General features: G+C 57.7%; 2 long non-coding RNA genes across 2 annotated transcripts; both read left to right on the top strand.

The window, feature by feature from the left end:
- Positions 1-3,319: 3,319 nt before the first annotated feature.
- On the top strand, positions 3,320-5,129 carry LOC144288136 (uncharacterized). The gene is made up of 2 exons (XR_013356138.1): positions 3,320-3,564; positions 4,929-5,129. It is a non-coding gene; the product is annotated as an uncharacterized LOC144288136 (long non-coding RNA).
- A 5,368-nt stretch (positions 5,130-10,497) lies between these two features.
- LOC144288132 (uncharacterized) lies at positions 10,498-11,800 on the top strand. Its single transcript, XR_013356134.1, has 2 exons — positions 10,498-11,140; positions 11,703-11,800. It is a non-coding gene; the product is annotated as an uncharacterized LOC144288132 (long non-coding RNA).
- Positions 11,801-13,377: the final 1,577 nt, after the last annotated feature.

The following is a 13,377-nucleotide window of genomic DNA, read 5'->3' as shown; positions in this document are numbered from 1 at the left end:
ACTGCGGGGCCACTCACTGGCTCCCATGTAGGTCTCCCCTGGGCCGCTCCTCTCCTCCATCAGGGTCGCCTTGGGCTTCTCATCGAGGATGGGAGCCCCCCAGCCCCACTCCTTATGGGGGAGCCCGGCTGCTGATGCACACACAGCAGGCAAGGCTCTGCACAGCACCCCGGGCTCAGCCTCACAGATCCTCCCCCGCCTGCCTCAGCCTCCTTTCCTGCGCCTTCACCCTCACCTCTCGTCCCACCCCCACGTGCACGCAGACCCATCCAAGGAGCAGAGCCTGGCCTTCCGTGAGTTTATGATTTATGGTCCTTCCTCTTACTATCTAAGTGGTTTTGCTAGGTAAAATATTAAGGCACCGCTGCCATTATAACCTTGTCTTCCATGATCTTATTGGCAGCTGCTGTTGCCATGACAACTGGGCTGGAGAAGTCAGCCCGGAGCTTCGGTGGAGATGGTGCCAACGCGCGCGTGTGTGTGAGTGTGGGCTTCCCATCATGTATATCTGTGGTGTGACAAGCCATGATTCCTTAGGCCACATCTTCAGCTTTTCCTTCCAATTGGTCAAAATTAGCTTCAGGACTCTAAATCAACTGGAAGGAAGCTTTGGAGGAGGATTTCTTTGTTTGGCTTATTGGGTAGCAAATGTGAAGCTGGGACACCTAAGAAATATTTTAGAGTCTTTCTACCCACGTGAAATGAGGCAGCCACCCCCACTCAGTGTCACTCTTAGGCACCTTGGGCCTAACTTCTCTAAAATGTTTATGTAATTCTCTTTTTAAATATAGAAAGAGCTAGAAGGGACCCCACATGCCGTCTGACTTCCCCTTTCACTGGGAAAAGAAAACTGAGGCCCGGAGAGGCTAAGGGACTGGCCCACATATTGTATGGCTCTGGCATGAATACCATGACCTCAGCTAAGTGACCCACTTCTTTAAGTCTGAGTTTGCTCATCTGTAAAACGGGGATAATATCAGGAGTGACTTTACTAGGTCACCAAAAGGATTACGTGAGATAATCCCAATGCTTGGCACGTGTTAAGCCCTCAATAAATGTTATCATTATCAGCTCAGGTCACACAGGAAATCGGAAATAGGACTAAAATCTGGCTCAGCTAACTCCGGCTTAACCTGGAGTTTTTTTCCCATCAATGTTTGTTTTTGTTGTATGTTCCTTGCCATCTGGGGGAGAGTGGAAGGCCTTCCTGAAGTGGGGGCTGTCTTTGCTTAAATCCTCCCACGCAGCGTATATGGCACCCCAGGGACGCTTGCTGATCTGAGGATAAACACTGCCTGCGCCGTGAACTCCTGGACCATCGACTGAGTGTCCGTGCACGGCCGTCGTGGGAGGGGAGAAGGGAATGACAAGAAAGTTTAAGGAGGGAAGTGAGCACTTTCAGGTCCCTTCGGTCAAAACCAGGTGTTCAGCTAAGGTCTTTACGAAAGTGTGTCATCATCGCCACGATCTCATGAGGTGAGCGTACTCCCTCCCACTCTACAACTGGGAACGCGGGGACTGAGTGCTTGTGCAGCATGCCCGGGGCCACTCGCCAGATTGAGAGCCGACCACCCACCCAACCTTCTACTTCCAGGGGCTGCTCGTGCCCCCAGTGGACCCTGTGGTCCCAAACAACACCTCACCCCTCTGCGAGCCAAAAGCCCATTTCCTGATGTGGAGAGAGGAATGCGGAGCAGACTGACACCTTTTCCATCACTGACGCAAAGTTACACGGTTGTGTAACTCTGGGAATCTAAAATATTCTCCGAGCCAAAGCAGACCGATATTGGAAGTCACAGCCGGCTGGGTGGCTTTACAGGGTGCCCCTGCTTAAACCTCCTTTCACCACCCGGTCCGGGATCAGAGCGTGCCATGGAACCTCGCAGTCCTGTGCAGAGGAACAAATTGGTCCGAAGAAGCTTAGTTCAAAAGTCATTCTGAAGTAAAGACACACCGTCCACCTGGAGGGGGTGGACAGCGGTGACCCTGTGTCTCACATCAGAGGAATGAGCCCATGCAACCAGCAGGTCTCTGGACGCCTTACGTAAGAGTGGCCCCGTGTCTGGCAAGCCAGGTAGGTACACCTGTGCCGAACTTAACTGAGTGACCCGTCCCTCCCTTAGGGCCGGAGGTCGATGCGGCCAGGAATGACAGCTGTTGCAACACGCCTGGAGGGGGCTGGAGGCCCTCCCTGGGATCTAATCTGCACAGAAGCCATGCTTTGCTTTGAAAATATTGCATGTTTTTTGGACTTTGCGGGGTGGCGGGCTGATGGAGATTTAGAGGAGATAGAGGGGCCTCCCTGGCGCTGCATGAAGTTGCCCAATAGTTGCAAAAAATTCCGACTTAGAAGACAGACTTCTCTCTTCGGCGGGCGCCCGGGCCTGCCTTTGCCGCTGTGCTGTCGCCGTGTGCACAGCAGCCACCTGGCTCGTGGCACCTGCCGGACAGGGGAGCTCGTCCCTGCGGAGTTACTCGGGGCCCCTCATGAAATAAGGCATGTAGGAGCCCGGACCACGCCAGTCAGCGCAGCCTCCCCTGGGGTAAAGCTCGTCAGACCGTCAGACCGGGGACTCGTTCCCACGTCATTGCGCCTCCTCTTTTTACCCCGCACGGTTGTCCCGGGAAGCACGCGCGGAGTGTCCCCGCCCCACCCCCGCCCGCGGCCTGGAGCCCCGCTGCCCGGCAGAGGAGCCCGAGGCTGCGGCGCTCACGTAATGCGTGACGTCACCGCCGCGGCTCCCGAGGGCGGGGCACGGGGAGCGCGGCCCCACCGGGTCCCTCCGCCGCCGCGCGCCGCTCGCGCCGGGGATGCGCCGATACACCAAGTAATACGGCGCGGGCGGGGGCGGGGGCGGGGCGGGGCGGGGCGGGGCGGGGCGGGGCCGGCGGGGCGGGGCGGGGCGGGGCGGGGCGGGGCGGGGACGCGCCCGCGACCGTGACACCCGCGGGGTCACGCCGGCGGGCACACGCAGGGGCAGGGGGGCAGGTCCTGCCCCAACACTCAGGGACCGACCGGGCCCCAGGGCGGGCTCCGGTGGCCGCCGTCCTCAGCTGCAGCTCTAAACTGCTGCTGAGCACTCTGGCCTAGAACTTTCCTGGGTGTGCTTTTTTCTCACCAATAAAACGCGGCTAGTGGGCCGGGACCCGGTGCTCCAGCTGGAAGGTTCGGAGCGCGGCTGTCGGCCGGGTGTGGGCTGTGCACCCCGCGTGAGCTCGGGCAGGCCCTGGGGGATGTCACTGGCGGGGGGTGGTCCTGCCCCCCCGTGATGGGAAGGGGCGGCCAAGGCAGCCGCAGAGATGGTTTTGAACCTTGGAATTAATTAGGCTCATGCGGCGGCTCCCACTTCAGTCTGAGTAAAGGCAGGAGTGAGTTAGAAGAGCAGGTTGGAGCCCTGGCCCCAGAGGTTCGGATCCAGCCGGCCGCACTGGGGCCCACACAGACGTTTTTCCCAAAATCTCCGCAGGGTGGTCCCCTGCGGCCTGGTCGCTGCAAGCCGCCCTCTCCTCCCTGCTCAGGGTTTTCATCGGTCCCCAAGCAGCCCGGCAAGTTGCCATCAACAGGTGGGCTGCTGCTGCCTTCTCTTCACCCCACATCCTTTAGGAACAGGTGCATGTTTTCCTCAGGAGGCAGGGCTGCCCATGGGGGGGCATAGCCGTCGCCCTGCCCCCTGGATGGCAGCGAATGCTTCCTTTCAAGGGGCATCCTGGGCGTTGGCCACGGTTTGCTGGGCGTCCCCGTGTGACACGGAGCCACTGGGGAGCTCAGGCCCCCGCCCCGGGCAAGCAGGGGGGAAATCCAGGTGGGCCTCCCTGCTCCTGTACCTTTAGTGAATTGGAGGGAAAGATCATTCCTTATTTTGATTCCAGTGTGACAGCCCATAATTCGGGTTTATAATGGTTTTTCTCAGCACGCCATGACTTTTATGAAGCTGGCCTCGTATGCAACAGCATTAGTCACTGTTCCCTAAGCTTGCCCGGACCTCAAAATTACCTGGGACAACTAAAAAGAAAACCAAACCTGACTCCTAAGCCCCTCACAGATGTAGGTGGGGCCTACGCAGATCTCATATTTGGGAAATTGAGGGAAGCAACCCTGGGGGCCGGCCCTTTGGTGATTCCTATCTTTGGAGGTTCAGGACACCCAGGTACGGGGAGTACTTGGTTCGAATCAAAATCCCCTGGAGGGCGTGACCACACACTGCCAGGCTGCACCTGGACCTGTGGGCTCAGTAGACAAAGACCACATCTCCAACGGGATCCTACATGACGCCACCGCTGCTTGTCAGCGGAGCACCCCCGAGCATCGAGCATCGGAGTGCAGTAGAAGGTGCCCCAGGCCGGGCGTCGAGAGAATGGAAACCCTCCTTTAGCTTTATCACTTGCCATTTTGTGACTTTAGGCAAGTCATTTATTTCCTCTCTGCATGGAAAAACAGGGACTGATACTGAGTTTGTGAAGATAAAATGCTTCCCCAGGAAGGGGACGCAGGGGATACAAAAAGGCAAAGCTCACCGTTAACCGCAGACTGACCCGGGCGGCTCCTGCGCGGAAGGCCGAGCGCTGAGGCCAGGGCAGGAGGGCATGAGCCGCCCCGCGGCCTGGCTCGCAGCCTGCCATTTGAGGAAGAGGTTTAACCCCCAGGAGCTGCCCTCAGCAAACCTCGGGGTCTAATGGGATCAGCGTGGCCGCCCAGAGGCTCAGGTGTCCTCGGGCAGGTGTCTGAGAAAAGCCTCCCAGCTTCCCGCCCCGGAGGGAGGGCATCCTCTGGGCAGCGTCCTGCGGTCCTCCAGGGCCTGCTCTTCTGGCTCCGTGGTGGCCTGGGAGGGTCTCGCTCGCTCCCCACCAGGACTTTTTCCGGCTAGCGCCCTGTTCATGGACTCCCGGGCTGTAGCCTTTGTTTTTTTAATTTTATTTATTTATTCCAGAGCGACCCAGAGAGAGGCAGAGACCCAGGCCGAGGGAGAAGCAGGCTCCCTGCGGGGAGCCCGACGCGGGACTCGATCCCGGGACTCCGGGGTCATGGCCTGGGTGGAAGGCAGATGCTCAACTACTGAGCCCCCGGCGTCCTGCCTTAGCCCTTTCTGAGGAACCGCTTGCTCCTGTAAAAAAATCCTTTCGCCGCGGTCCTCCCTGCCCCTGGCCAATTTTGTTCGGGAAAACCAATCTTCCGGTTTCACCTTCGGTTCTAGTTTAAAAGGCTCTCAAAGTCCCCAATGATGTGGGCCCCGGGAGGGGGTGGCAAACCGGGAGCTCAGTCTTGAACGTGGGGGGTATCGATGTCATTATTAGTAATGGGAATATTGGTAGCACCTACTATGTGCTGAGCCCTTGATCTCCTCCAAGTGCGGCAGTAAATGCCCGCCTGCGTATCCCCGGGGCCACCCTGCAGGTCGCAGTCATTATCCTTTTCTGCAGAAGAGCCGCAGGGGCCCGGGAAGCTTAGGTCAACACGGGGGAGCGCACAGCTGTTAAGGAGCAGGGCTCGGATTGAAACCCGGGTTGCTTGACCCAAAGCCCTCCTTACTGATCTTCCTTTGGGCTTCAGGAGCCTCCGGCAGGCCCCAACGGCAGCCAGCCGCGGCCGAGCACAGGAGCGGAGGGCAGGCTCCTCTCTGGGTGGCGGGAGTTCCAGGCGCAGGGACAGGACCAGCCTTCCTGGTTGGTCTCTTGGCCGTGAGACCAGGGGCCGGGGCTGTCCCCACGCAGGGACTTCCACACGTGGCCCAGGCTCAGGACCGATCGGTGGCCCGCTGCCCGGCCCGCGCCTCCCCTGGGACCTGCAGGGGCCACCCTGTTCTCCACTGTGGGGGGATCTCTGGGCTCTCTTGAGGGATCCGAGCTCTGGGTCCAGCCTGCCGCCTGCGTGGGGGGCAGCCCGCCCTGGGGCCCCTGCGGCTGGCGACTCCCAGCCCCTCTGCCCCAGGGCCCCCAGCGACTCCCGGGGAAGTGGGGCCAGGAGAGATGCCCAAGAGGAACAGCTCGCGGCCCCAGGGTTGCTTTCGCCCCCTGCGATCCCTCTGTGCCAACAGCAAAGGCCTCTCCTCGGCATGCTTGGCTCCACCTGTGAGATACGTATCTGCCCCCCCCACCCCCGTGCTCCGCAGCGCCCCAATCCTGCAGCACACACCCTGTGCCCTGCACGGCCTCTGCTCTCTCGGGCTCCCACCTTCGCCTGCGGTGCTGTGGCTGCAAGGCCCCCGCTCCGGACTGCCCCTCGACAGCGGGGTGGGGGTCCCTGTCCTGCCCCACAATGGCACGACGATAGTGGTCTCCTAGGCTCCTCTTCTTTTCCCCCCAAAATTGGAAAAAGGGAAAATAATCCATCAGAGGATTATTTATTTTTATGTTTGACAGGGGCACTTCCAGGATCACAGGCAGTCCGAGAAAGCTGATTTGAATGCAAAATTGTTAGTCTCCAAATCATTTTGAAAGTTCAGGAAGCTAATGAGGAAATGCAAAGCTGGAGAGGCTGGGATTGTTCCTGAGACCCGGGAGGGAGGGGGGAGGAAGGAAGGGGCTGTGTGAGGGCTAGGGCCCCCGCAGTAAAGCCCACCCTGCAGTTAGCCCCCACCCCCACCCCCACTCCAGGGCCTCCTGTTCCCGCTCCAGCGACCATGCCTTCCCTTGGCTGCTCCCAGGGGCGGCTGGGAATCTGCATCTGGGGACTTGGAGCCAAGGACTTGGAGGTCCAAGCTCCTGGAAGACCTGCTTGGTCAGCTGAGGAACGGTGGCACCGGGAAGCCAAGCGGGCGAGCAGCCTGCTGTCCGCCGCTGGGCCTCAAGGCCATCCTGGGGCCGCCCCACCCTGGGGAGAAGGCCCAATGTCAGCGGCCGGGCGGGGCGGCCCAGCCAGCGCGGCCAGGTGGCCGGGATCCCCTGTGACGGCGCAGCTGCTGATTCTCAGCTGTGCACGGAGCTTCCACGGGAGGCGGCCGGGCCAGCCACCAGGAGCCTTTCCTCACCTCCTCCCCAGTTCACAGGAGAGCTCAGGGCCTGGCCACACACCATTAGCAGCAGTTACTGGTTCCAGCCAACCCCGGGGGCATCTAAGTCACCCAGTGGAATTGTATATTTTTTTAAAGATTTTATTTATTGATTCACAAGAGACACAGAGAGGGGCAGAGCCACAGGCAGAGGGAGAAGCAGGCTCCATACAGGGAGCCCCATGGGGACTCGATCTCGGGACTCCGGGGTCACGGCCTGAGCCGGAGGCAGACGCTCAGCTACTGAGCCCCCCAGGTGTCCCCACAAGTGATCCCCACCTCGTGTCTTGTCTTGTCATCTGCGGGGTGGCCTGGGGCAGGGAGGGAGTTTGCAGTTTGTCTGTGGACCCTCGAATCAGTGCCCCCGGAACTGGAGACAAGAGTGTGTTGAGCTTTCTTCAGGGAAGGAGTGTGTCCTCCTCCCTGGTGTCCTGGGGTCCGGCTTCCGGGCTTAGAGCAGCTGGGGATAGCCTCCGATTTCTTTCTTTCTTTTTTTTTTTTTTTATAAATTTTTAAAATTTATTTATTCATGATAGAGAGAGAGGCAGAGACACAGGAGGAGGGAGAAGCAGGTTCCATACCAGGAGCCCGACGTGGGACTTGATCCCAGGACTCCAGGATCACACCCTGGGCCAAAGGCAGGCACCAAACTGCTGAGCCACCCAGGGATCCCCTAGCCTCTGATTTCTCTTCCCTAATCCTGACTTTATGAAAAGGCTCTCTAGGTGCCCTGCAATTATTTAATCAGCTGAAGTCCTCCTCTGGGTAAATGCCCCAGATCTCCTGCATGAATTCAACTGCCCTGGGTCACCAAATGGCACTGTGCTGGCTAGAAAAGTCCAGTGTCTTTCCAGAGACTCTCCTCCAGAAAAAGGGATGCTCCAGCAGAAGTTGGAGAAATAGGTTAGGAATGTATCTCTTTTCTATATCCTCAGAGACAGGTTTTTTTTTTCTTCCTTCAAGATTTCCAAATCAAGTCAGGCATTTTCCAGAGGAATATTATACCATTTGGAGTTGTATTTAATCACCTGCCAAGTCAGGGTGAGGAGCACGTGCATCTTAGCAACGGGAGGCCCTGTGACGTGCTGCGGGGACAGGGGAGAGCAGAGGGGCTGGTCACGTGGCTAGCTGATAGGCTCCCAGGAAACGGACCCCATTTAATAAAGTGAGCTATTTTAAGCGAAGAAAGCAGGCTCCTTAAGGACTACTCTGTGACTACCACAGCCAAGGCACTCCCCCTGTGAATGAACTTTGACTGATGATGGTATGGTCTTTGCTGGAATAGTCTGAGTGCCATTTATGGATCCAGCCATTCAGTAACTATTAATCGAGTCCCTGCATGTAGGTCAGGGCTTTTGAACTTGGCCTGAGCATTAGACTCACCCAGGGGTGGGGGTGGGGGTGGGGGTGTTAAAACATACCCAGGCAAGTGTAAAGCGCAGCCAGGTTAAGACCTCTGGGCCAGGTGCTACGTGAGATGCTAGGGATGCAGGGCTGACCAGGACCAACACTTCTCATCCAGACCCCTACGGAGATCAGGAGCTTATCCCGGAGCCCATCCGTCGGCCCATAGAGGCAGGAGAGCAGGTCCCAGGGTCGCCTTCACTGCTACACCCGTCGCTCTAACTGTCGCGACCACCCATGTACATATTCCAGGGAAGCCTGTTTCAGGTGTCCTTCCCGTGCGTGTGTTGGGGCTTCCCAGCCACAGCCCTCTCTAGAGCTCACAGGTTTGTTGAGTTCCACCGGGTGGCACAGTTCACCTGGTTTGTTGAGATCAAGCCTGAGCTGGAGGTTGGTTCTGGAGGTGAGATCATCGGGCAGTGGGCAGTGCCAACCCGGGGAGCTGGCCCTGCGGCCGGGGCTCTCTTCCGAGACCTCTGGGCCAGGTGCTACGTGAGATGCTAGGGATGCTACCTGCACCCCTGCTCGGCAGTGGCCAGTGTGGGTGCTTCTGGCTTGCAGGCCCCGCGAGCCACCCCAGAGCTGGGGCTGGGCTTTCCAGTGGCCGGGCTTGACCCCCGCCCGGGCGGCCTGGGAGACAGCAGGCTCCTGCTGCAGAGACGTTACAGTGGCCGGTGACTGTGCTGGGTCCCCACCAGGGAAGAAGCCTCCCTCGGTGACACACGACGGGGACTCGGGCATCACATGCGAAGCCGCAAACTGACCCACCGGCTTCCCGAGAGACAAGGGGCACAAGGGACATTTAGGCCTTGGTGGGAGCCAGCCCCTCACCAGAGCCTTCAGACGGGCCCCCACTCGGGGCTCTGGCTTTCCTGAGCAGGAGCCAGGACTGGCGGTGTCGTGTGGGGACACGAGGAGGCGGGCCCTCGTGCAAAAAGCATTAGATGCATCAAGGCGCTGCCTTGAAACAGCCGCGTGGGCCCGTGCAGGTGGGGCCCGTGCACCTGCAGGGCGGGCCCCGGGACCTGGCCCGGGGGAGAACCCGCGAACCCCTGTGAGGGCCCTTGGGCGCTGTGCTTAGCTGCCCGCGCCTCCGTTTCCTCCTCTGAACAAGGGGGGTGATGGGATCCCGTGTTCGAACACGAGCTTGAGAGGGCGCCTCGGTCAGGCCGCGCTAGGGGCTGCAGGCAGCGGGACGAGGCGAGGAGGCCCCTGGGAGGGCCCCGAGACCGTGACCGCGGGCCCTCACCCTGCAGCCGTCCTCCCGCCCGCCCGCCGGCCGCTCCTCCTCCGCGGGGAACGGGCTCCTGGGGCGGGGGCGGGGGCGGGGGCGGGGCGGGGCGGGGGACGGTGGGCGGGGCCTGGGCCAGGGCAGGGGCGGGACCAAGGGGGCGGGGCTGGAGCGGAGCCGGAGGGCGGGGCCTGGGCGGGCGGCAGCGCCCCGCCCCCTCGCGCGAGGACCTGGGCCGGGGCGGCGGGGTCTCCGTCTAGAATGGGGTGTTTTGCCTCTGCTCCTCAAGGCGGTCGCCGCTGTCATCTGCGATAACTTTCTGTGGTCGCGGCGCAGGTGCAGGTGCAACCGTCCGGTGCGGCGGCGCAGGCTCAGGGCCCGCGGGCAGCGGGGTCTCTAACCCCCTGGGCCGCGCCCGCGGGGCAGGGTCTCTAACCCCGCGCGGGCCGCCGCCAGCCGGGCTGCAGCTGTTGGACCGGGGCCTCGTCCGCCCGCGACGCCGTCCAGCGGGTAACCTGCGGCCGTGCGGCTGCGGGACGCAACAGGAATACGAATCTGGGCGGCGGGCGGGGCGTTTGCCGGGGGCCCAGCCTGCTGCGCCTTGGGCGGCACTTTTTTTTTTAAGATTTTATTTATTTGTTCATGAGAGAGAGAGAGAGGCAGAGACCCAGGCAGAGGGAGAAGCAGGCTCCACGCAGGGAGCCCGACGTGGACTCGATGCCGGGACCCCAGGATCACGCCCCGGGCCGCAGGGGCGCTAGACCACTGAGCCCCCGGGCTGCCCAAGGGCATGTTTTACGAAGAGGATCCAGGACATGGACAGGCTGACCCCGCCGCCGTGGGAGGCAGAGCTGGAAAGAGGGAGCAGAGGTACATCCTGGGGTGGGACAGAGGCGCCCCCACGAGGTGGGGCCGGAGCGGGAGCACGTGTCCTGCCGCGTGGGGGCTGCCCTCGAGGTCACGGAGCCAGCGGCCGCCCCCACGGCCTCGGAAGGCCCCACGTGGTCAACAGGCGCTTCCCCAAGCCCGTGGGCCCCCCGCCGCGGCCGGGGAGGACTGCGGCTCAGGGGCATGGCCTCGCCCCACCCCTCACGGGGTCCTGGGGACAGCAGCCCATTCCTGTGCCCGGACAGAAAAAGGGCTGAACAGCCGACATACGTGGACATCTCCACGCGTGGCCGCGCGCACCACGAGGGCGGGGGTTCAACGCGTCTCCTCCGTCAACATGGACTGAGCGCGGGAGCTGCAGGAACCGGCACAGCAGGCGGCAGCTGATAAACACCATAACAAGAACTGAGCCTCAGAGGAAGCTGTCCTCTCATGATGTACCTTAGATAGGGTCTTGGGAGCAAAACATGGACAAAAAAAAAAAAAAAAAAACCCTAAACGATCGCAGAAGGGAGCTTTGGATTTAGGCAGATTTATATAAAAGTTTTTTTTTTCTAATCTCTGAAATATGTTAAGTGAGAAACAACGCTGCAGAGCAATGTATGGTCTGATCCTTTTTGTATGGAAAGAGGTACATATTTATAATATGCATATCATGCTTAATATACACAATATACATTATGCTTTAAATATATGTATATAACTACTGCATGTGCTTAAAGTATTTCCGGATGACTAACAAGAAACTGTGAGCGATGGTTTACTTCTGAGGAGAGAGAGACTGTCACTTTCCATTTTGTATTATTCCAAACTGTTTTATTTTAAAATAATGTACTATATTTTATTTAATTTTTAAAAAATGCTAGCTTGTTTCTTTTTATAAAAGCTTTATTTTTTTGAGACTTTACTTATTTATTCATGACAGACACACACGCAGAGAGAGAAAGAGAGAGAGAGGCAGAGACACAGGCAGAGAAGCAGGCTCCATGCAGGGAGCCTGACAGGGGACTGGATCCTGGGACCCGGGGTCACAGCCTGGGCCGGAGGCGGTGCTAAACCGCTAAGCCACCCGGGCTGCCCTAAAAAGTTTTATAATTCTTTCTTTCTTTCTTTCTTTCTTTCTTTCTTTCTTTCTTTCTTTCTTTCTTTCTTCTTTCTTTCTTCTTTCTTTCTTTTTTTGTTTTCTGGTTTAGAACATCTTAGAACATCTTCATGCACATTGTGGCTTTGATCCCAAGAAAATGTGGAGATTTGCTGACGATTTCAAGCAGGAGAATAAATCAATATTCTGGTAAGTTTTATAAATACAAGTAGAGGATACACCTTGTGCACATGACCTTTTGTCCATGTGGATCTGGACTCATGGGTATGTCCATGGGTCTTTATGACAACATCTCCGTGAGCACCTATGTGAGGCCTGCTCACACCACCAGGTTTACTCACGGGCCTCAAGAGGAGACCCAGTGCGCTGTGGGTGCAGGAGGGGGCCACCCACCGCACAGGTACCACCGGAGGATGAAGATATTCCTTTTGTCATGGAATGGTTACGTGGGCATCTGAGCTCTGTAGATCTGGGGGTGCGTGTATTAGAATAATTAGAGTTTCTGAAAAAAAATAAAAATACAAAGTTGGGTCCAAGAGAATTCCTGCCGCAGGAATTCTCTTTCAGTGACACAGCGCGGACCTCCAGGGGGCCAGGGCACCCAGGTGGGCGGCATGTGTCTGTCCCCCCCCCCCCCCCGGGTGCTCTGCGTGGACCTGAGCTGTTGTTCTATCTGAACAGTTTCTCATGTGCCCCAAATACCCATTTGGGCCAAGGTCTGGTCTTGCACTGTCCAGTATGGCTATGGAGCGTTGGAAAGTAGCTAGTCCGAATCCTAGTGTGCTGTACGTGTGAAAATGAGTCAATTTCAGAGGCTTGGTCTGAAAAAAAAAAAAAAAACAAAAAAGCAAACCACCTCATTAAGATTTTTATATTGATCGCATGTTGAAATGAGACTATTCTGAATATACTGACTTCAAGAAAACATATTATTAACATTTGCCTGTTTCTTTTCCTTTGCCTTCAAGACAAAAAATGTGGCTGCTTTCAAGACAACTTAAATTACGTATTTCTGTTGGACAGCCTGGCCCACATGCAACCCCAGAGCACCTTCCTGAGGATTCGGTTGCCCAGCCAACCCCTTGTAATCGGAGATCTCGGGGACTGAGCTTTCTGCACAAATGGTATTTTCCTGGAAGGAGGTTGACTGCAAGGGACAGTCGAGCAGGATTACTGTCGTCACTTGGGCGCGGGACTGGTGGTGGCAGTGGAGGCGCAATTTGGAAACGGGGCTTCTGGCCCTGGTTGCCCTTCTTTGGGAATGGGAACCGTAGTCTCTAGATCAGTAACACAGGGACCAAGGTCAATAAAACTAAGCTCACTGAAGACTCGAACGCTCTGCTACCCACAGAGGACAAGCAGTTTTCTCACTTGTATTTAGCAAAATAAACAGAGACCTAGAGGACACTGCAGAAGCATCAGGAAAACATCAGTCAACTGTTCGGGCTCTTGGACTTTAGCCTGATCATATTTGCATCCTTCATGGCATTAAATTTTCTTCATAAGAAGTTTTAAAAAAAAATCCAAGGACACCTGGAGAACAGGAAGAGCTTCGGAGCTTTCAGCACGAGGTCTGGTCCATGTCTGGCATGCGGTGAGTCCATGTCTTAGTGAGAAGCGTAACTATTTATTATGGTTATTTTGGGGCCTTTTCTTGGTCGTCAGTGAGCCCCCGGAAGGAGACGGTACTTTCTTCCACTTTGAGCGGGGATCAGCCCACACGTGCCTGTGGTAGCAGGTGTTGCCAAGTGTCAGTTGGTGCAGGA

Source organism: Canis aureus, chromosome 17 (assembly GCF_053574225.1).
Source record: "Canis aureus isolate CA01 chromosome 17, VMU_Caureus_v.1.0, whole genome shotgun sequence".
Classification (NCBI taxonomy): domain Eukaryota; kingdom Metazoa; phylum Chordata; class Mammalia; order Carnivora; family Canidae; genus Canis; species Canis aureus.
The sequence above is the reverse complement of the archived record's forward strand: the minus strand, read 5'-3'. Positions and strand labels throughout refer to the sequence as shown.